Genomic DNA, 8,325 nt, shown 5'->3' with positions numbered 1-8,325 from the left:
TTTTTGTTGTGTGGAGGAGAGAGCAATGTGAACTCTATTAAAATGAATACAAAAAAGAAATCAGAGATTTATAACAATATGAGGTGAGAAAATGCATACGTATTGCAGTTTTCCTTTAAAAAAAAGCTTTGAAAGCTTTTGAAATGTTTTTGAATTTTTTTTTTTTTTTTTTTTACGAAATAATTGTATTAATCAAGGATGCATTTAATAGTTCAAAAGTTTCAGTAGAGGCATTTATAATGTTAAAAAAGATTCCCATTTCAAAGAAATGCTGTTCTTTTGAACTATCTATTCATCTAAGAATCCTGAAAATAACAATATATCACAGTTTCACACAAATATGAAGCAGCACAACTGTTTTCAACCTTGATTATATTATCAGCATTAATGTTTTAGAAAGAAGTCTTTTCTAGTCACCAAGGCTGCATTTAATTTTATTTTTAATCACAAATACAATTAAAAACGTAATATTGTTAAATATTATTGCAAAAAAACTGTTTTCAGTTTAAAATTCATGGTTTCCATTAAAATATGAAGCTGCACAACTGTTTTCAACATTGATAATAATCAGAAAATCCAGCTTTGTTTACAGGAATAAATAACATTTTAACATATATTCACACAGAAAATAGATTCTTTTGAACTTAAATAATATTTCATATTTTTACAGTTTTTACTGTTTTTTTATCTAATAAATTCAGGCTCGGTGAGCATACAAACATTATAAAATCTCACCGACCTCAAGCTTTGGAGCATACTACATTTTTCTGAAAAGCAACATTCATTTCTCACAAACACAGTCAGGAAGAGAAGAACAAAACCATCAAATGTCACACAAAACTTCCCTCGCCGAACCACCTGTGGCCGACTGCGGTAAGAAAAACACACACATTCTCCATAATAAGCATATTGTTTGGCTAACAGTTATTCTTTATGGACACAACGGGCAAAACTCCCAACTTCTGCCGCAAAGATGCGGTGTCTTAGTTTGCATCCTCAGAAACCTGAAACCTCACTGCTCTTATTGTCTTTCTAAACAAAATCATCTGGCAGCTCTCCCAAAGCCCCCCGGCCGCAGACACCTGCCTGTGGTCCTGAGTGGGACGTGTGTGTACAGTACCACTGCGGGATTCAAGCTTCTGCATGTTAGCGTCCCATTCAGGAGATGTACTTTCCCTCCACTGTTTTAATAATGTATTCACCAGCAACACTTGAAAGCGATGACAGCACACCCTGATGTGTTTACACACCTTGCCCACATTGCGTGTCCCAAGATGCACTGGGACGTGTGGGTTTGGACACAAAGGATGCTTGTCTTTTTGTTTTAGAGTCCAGCATGTCCTCTTCACGTCTCAGAGATTGGCAGCTTTTTCTTTTTCTTCTGTGGGTGTAAAAACGCTTGCCCTCACATGTCGGCCTGTAAATCCTCGGATGGGTTGCATCACATGCAGAGATGATTATATTCTTGCCTTTCATTCAGATCTTTCCTTTCAACCTTTTGCAACAAGATAATTCTGGACTGGGCGTAGAAACCGTGTGTGATGGAATGTAGCCTGACACTTTCTAATTGTGCTTTGTTTTTTGTGGTGACCTGTGACATGCCAATTTATTATTATTTTTTCAATACAGTTTATTACAAATTATATGATAACCATAATATTTTTTATCACTTTTAGGTAAACATGGAGGAATCTTAATTTTGACTTGTTTGAATTGAGTGGATGTTCATTTTTGGCACATCAGGACATCAGTTTTATATTCGTATCATTGTGATATTATTAGTTTTTTGAAATAATATTTTGAAGTATTAATATTATATATATATATGTGTGTGTGTGTGTGTGTGTGTGTGTGTGTCAGTAATTTGTTTTATAGTTTTAGTTATTTTGCTACATTAGGTTAAACTAAATAAAAATTTGAAATATGTCTCGACAACTAGCTGAAATAAATTTTTATATAATAAAACTTGTTTATTTATTAGGAAATATTCTTGGCCTTACATATATATATATATATATATATATATATATATATATATATATATATATATATATATATATATATATATATATATATATACATATATATATAATACAAGTAAATAGTTGAGTGCCTAGAAAAGCGCTATATAAAATGTAATGAATTAATTATTATTATTATAAATAAAAAGTACTATAAAAAAAAAGGTAATTCAATGGTAATTCAAAGTACTTCATATAATAGATTCATAATAAACTGTCCCTAGAACTAGCACAACCCTCAGTGACATCATCCTCCAGGAAGTGACATCACTGTGGTGCGAAAACAGCAGCAAAAACATCTATCACAAGTATTAGAAATCGTTCTGTAGAAAAGGAAAGACTAATGAAAGTCTAATGAGGATCAACCACTGGATAATGAATGGCAGCTGTTTCACATCTGAAAGTTTGCATTAATGCACTGCACAACCAAATTGTGTGTTTGACGCCTTTACATTTGCACGCCCTGATTGTTGCCCCCTAAAAATGTCTCTGAACACTTCAGATCTTTCGCTGACAGTTAAGTGTGGCCGTAAAGTTGTCAAAACATTGAGTTGGAGGTCTTTAAATACAGAGCAGATGCAGTAATTATGGTATAAGTAGGAGCGTCTCACAGTAGCAAACCCCACAACACAGCTGCGAATCGATCTTACACTGTCAGCTCAAATGAAAGAGAGATGCAGAGCTGCTGATAGACAGATCAGTCATGCATTTCAGCCTGATCTTCTTAATGCATGTTAGCAGTTTATTAAAGGTAGAGTTCGCCAGATCCTCAATAGCCACTGTAAAATGTCAATAAACAGATAACAATTAGTCCAGATAACACCCATATGTCAAAAACATTTATATGTTACTCTAGTCATATATTTCACATTTAACCTCATTTTAAAATGTACAAAATAATAATAATAATAATTTTCAATATAAATTATATTGAAATATAATTTAAACATATACATATATTTAAATATATATATATATATATATATATATATATATATATATATAATTTTTTTTTTTTTTTATTGAAGATTTATATTTAATCTTAATGCTTTTACCAGGTTTCGGCTCATTTAAAAAAAAAAAATGCAATAAATAAATTAACAAACAAACAACTACAATGGACTTTAAATATATATTATTGATATAAATAATAATAAATTGTGCTGTATGGGCTAAACTATTTATTGAACGCTGATCAAATAATCATACTGTATAATCAATAAAGCTCTAATGGTTTATTGCTTTACTTTGCAATTATTGTTAATTAAAATGTTCGCCTTTAACTATTTCCAGTTATTAAACTACAATACTAACCATGACCAACATTGACCAATAGCGTGAGTTTGGAGGCGGGACTAATTGCAACCTGTTTGTAAACAGTCATTATGCTTGCAGCTGTTTGTTGTACCGTATATCAGAGCTAAACTGTGTGTTTAGGAATGAATTGTCTTTATAAATGGTGATCAGTTTGCTGGCTTAGGCAACCAACTGTAATCTATGTCAAAAAAAAAAATCACAATCCACAAAAATTAGCTGAGCGTCACAACCAACGGCATCTGTTTCCAATATGTAGCGCGGCGGAAGGGTGGGTGCTTCATTTAGTGGCAAAAAACTACAGCCTACTTTATCTTTAAATAGCCTGCGGCTTTGGGCTGGACGGATGTGTGGCTTATTGTTGTATCCCAGATTCCATGAATCTTAGGCTACAGCTTCTGTCCTTTGAAGACAACAAGTGTACAATTAGAAGGGAATGTTTGCAATGCTCTTCTGCAGCCCCTGTGTGCTGCGCCGGACCCAGATGCAGCAGATACTGTCCACCGAACCCCCTGTGTTCAGACTCCACCACATGAAAGAGCTCTCTGACTCATTAACCTCCTGCTCTTTCAAAGCCTTTGAAACAGATAATAATTATCATTTACTGCAGAAGGAACCAGGCAGGACTTTTGCTGGAAGTGTCGGTGCTTCTGAACGCTGCGGTTTATCAGGAAAGGGGAAGTGCTGGAGCTTTTGTGATGAGACATGATAAAACTGAAAGTATCTGTTGATTCATGTTGATTAAAACACACAGCTCAAATAAATAAAATAAAAAGTTACAAATTTATTATTACTATGTTAACTGTTTTATATCCCTTCGGCAGTATTTTTATTTCATACATTGAAAAAATAAATGGGGGGAAAGGTTGAAAATATATACTGTAAATATATACCTTTTAAAATGTAAAAAAAAAAAAGCAGAAGAAAAAGTTAAAATGGAATGTAGTGATATATTTTCAATATAGTAGTGTTAATAAAATGTAATTCAAATATATATTTATCAATATATTTATATTTTTATATATGGGTTTAGTTTAACAAACACTGATATTTAATAATTTCAATTTCCAAATTTTTTAAATGGACAAGGAAAAGAAAATATATACAGTGGGTATAGAAAATAATCACCCCCTTTTAAAATAATCACATTTTGATGCTTTGCAGCCTGAAATCAAGACACAGTTTTTGTTTTATCCAGCTATATTGACTCAGAGCAACTTATAACATCCAAGTAAATGATATAGCACCAACATGTCAGACAAAAACTACAAAAATAAAAACACAGAGTTGGAAAAAGGGTCAGCCTATTGTGTCAGTATTTTGTTGAACCACCTTTTGCTTTAATTACAGCCTTTAGTCTGTTGGGATTTGTCTCTGTCTCTACCAACTCTACATCTAGACTTTGCAATATTTCCCCACTCTTCTTTGCAGAAGTGCTCTATTTAGTTTATTTGATGGCGAGCATTTGTGGACTCCAGTCTTCAAGTCATTCCACAGATTTTCAGTGGGATTCCAGTCATGAGGTCATGCAAAGACATTCACCTTTTTCTCCTTCAACCACTGTGTGCTCCGTTCTGCTATGTGCTCCAGTCCCTGCTGAAGAGAAACTCCCCATAACAGGACATCACCACCTCCATGCTTTACTGTGAGTGTCTTTTTTTCTTGCAACCCTTCCATACAAGCCACATTTGTGGAGAATCTGTGATATTGTTGTCACACGCATACAATGCCCACTCTTTGTCATAGATTCCTGCAGCTGTCGGCCTCTTGTTCACCTCTGAACAGCTTCCTCCTGCTCTTTCATCCAGTTTGGAGAGACGTCCTGATCGAGGGAGGATTTGTGTTTTACCAAATACCTTCTGCTTCTTAATAATAGACTTCTCTATCAGTATACCTCTATATTTTCACCTGCATTTTAATAAAAAAAAAAACAGACACTCAGTTTATTAAACATAGATTTTGATATAGATATGGACTTTAATTATAGATTATAGCACGAAAAAAATAATGTTTTGGATGCTGTATGTGGTTTATCAGGAAAGGGGAAGTCGTTTATGATGAGAAATGTTGGGAAATTATAAAACCAAGATTATCGCTTTAATAACTGTATTACATTTTAGGACATTGCACGGCATTATGGGCTCAATGCATGCTCGAATGGCATTAAATCTTGCTTATTTTTTCCTCTAAGAGCAGGAAATTCCAGTTTCTGCTGATGCAAATGTTTGACAAATTCACACACTGTGATTCTCTTAGCAGTAGCCACAATCATCTGTGATCATTTCCTACCCAAAAGCAACCACAGAAAAACATCTGTCCGGTTAAATGAGAAGAACAGACTTGAGCTGCTGTATCTAGTAGAAAGTACCGTGTCATTATAAGTCATGCGTTTCCTAAAGCAAGTATTACTATAACTTTAACTTGTGCTTAATGTAAGTGATGTGATCAGACCAGAAGTGATCAGAAGTGTTAAACTTACTGCAGCGTCTGGGTTCCAGACATGAATGATTCCACAGATCATCTGCCGTTGCTGTTGCTGTTTTTTTTTTTTTGCCATGAAGATCATATTATACTTTGTTAAAATCATTATTTTGAATTATTTTTTATTTCAATATTAGTTCAAATGTTATCAATTTTGTTATTTTTTTTATAACTTTTTTAATGTATTGTGCATGTTTTATTATTTTTATTTATTTAATAATATATTTCATACTTTTAATACTTAATTTTCTTATCAAATATACTTTAGTGACATTGAAATAACAATACTTTTTTATTAATATTTTGATTTTTTTAATAATTGTGTTTTTGTTATTTTTATAATTTTTTATATTAAAAATTTAATTTATAAAAATGACAATCATTGAGATACTTGAATATACTTGTCATTGAGATGCATGCATAGTAATCGATTTAATTAGATTTTATAACAAATTTTAGCTGAGTATAATAAGTAATTTTATATATATATATATATATATATATATATATATATATATATATATATATATATATATATATATATATATATATATATATATATATATATATATATATATATTATTTAAATTTATATTGAAGGACACCAGAAAATCAGAAGTGATGTGACATGAATAAATGCCGTGCATAAAACAGTGTATGCTTCCTTTTACCCTAATTCAGATCATTTATATAAAAGCCGTATAGCTAATGGCCCAGATTTAAATGCTGAAACTGTCGTAGTAAAAAAAGCTAAACTCCTGGTGGAAAATGATAAATGGAGATTGCACTGAAATCCACAAAATTGTACTGGTCAGGCTGAACTCAAGCCACAGAGATCAATGTCACACACGTCGTCTGTGCCAGCATGCTGAAATAAAGACCGCCTGTCCAACATCCTCTATCCCTTACCCACAATACTAACAGTGGGAAAAATCTTCATTGAGCTGGTGTAGGGAATAATGCAGAAAACTATGTATTTACACTAGTTTACAATGATGCTAATGGAACTTTAACAGACAGTAAAGACTAACAAAGCAAAAAATACAGAATGGGTAATATGTTTATTTTGTTTATAAAAACATGATTTAAATTAATTATGATTACATTAATTGTAATAATTTAAAAAATATGTCTTGCTACATTAAAAGGAAGCATTTTGCTCACTATTGTTTTTTATATTCATATGTTAAGGGCCTTTTTCCATCTGTACAGCCGTCTTTATATTTATTTGATTTTTAATATTTTTCTTTCCCTTTCATAGGTTTCCTGTTATTTACTTGTTAAAGCATAGTGCTCGCGACAGCAAATTCATGGGTTTGAGTCCTAGGGAAAGAAAACTGGTACAATATATAATGTACTGTTAGTAACATTGGTTAAATGTATAAATTTTGTATGTCTATGAATGATGATGGACACAAATAATGCTAATTAATATACTACATTTTTCTTAATGCTTGTGAAAAAATCTGAAAATGTATGTAAGCCTAAAAGACCAGGCTTGAACATCAAGGTATGATTACGATGAACAATCCTTTACATTTGCAATCATGCATTTGGATCATTTTATCCAAAGGGACTTAAGTTGTATTGAAGGTGAAATTTAGCTCTGTAGCTAATTCAGGGGCAGTTTTCTGACTGTCTATTGTCCCTGACAAATAATTAATTAAAAAAAGGTGGACATTTTATTAAGTCATGCATTCCCTGGGAATCAAACCCATAGCCTTGTGTTGTGTTGCATTTTTTTTTATTTAAACGCCAGATGCGTGAGAGTGGGCAACCCTGTGTCATTATTTGAGCTATTGGAAGATTTTTTTAAACAAAATAAGTCGTTGCCAGTTTTGCATCAAACAACAAATGTTAAAGATTCTTCATTTACATGCAGTTGACAAATGCTTTTATATAAATTGAATTAAATGTGTACATTTTATCAGTTCTTGCATTACCTTGGAATCGAACCCATGACATTGTCACTGTTTAATGAAGGCTGTTCTAATGCCACTCTATCCACTGCAGGTGGTCCATTGTTGAACAAGTAATGAAATGCTAAATTTTACCAAATTTTTTCCAATAATATACTAAAAACTATAAAAATTTATTACTTATGAATAATCGCTATTATTTATGTGATCTTATGTGTTTTTTAAATGACATTAACTGTTTTCCAGCCTGAAGCTCTAGAACAGTGATCCTCAAATCTGGCTCGCGAGATCCATTTTCCTGCAGAGTTTTGCTCCAACTCTAATCAAAGAAACCTCTGATTTTCTAAGAATCCTGAAGACAATATCTAGCAGACTCAGGTGTGTTTGATTAGGGTTAGAGCTAAACTATGCAGGGAAGTGGATCTAAAGAGTCAGATTTGAGGATCACTGCTCTAGAAAGTTCTCATTTGCTAATGAATAAACTCTACAAGCCCAGAGGAGAATCAAAGGTAATCAATTAAGCTGAAAGGTGAGGAGCCACCTTAATATAAAGCTGTACTTAATGACAAAGCTTAGCACTAGTGGACACT

The sequence above is a fragment of the Carassius auratus genome, chromosome 42 (genome assembly GCF_003368295.1).
Source record: "Carassius auratus strain Wakin chromosome 42, ASM336829v1, whole genome shotgun sequence".
NCBI lineage: Eukaryota > Metazoa > Chordata > Actinopteri > Cypriniformes > Cyprinidae > Carassius > Carassius auratus.
This window is presented reverse-complemented; position numbering follows the sequence as displayed.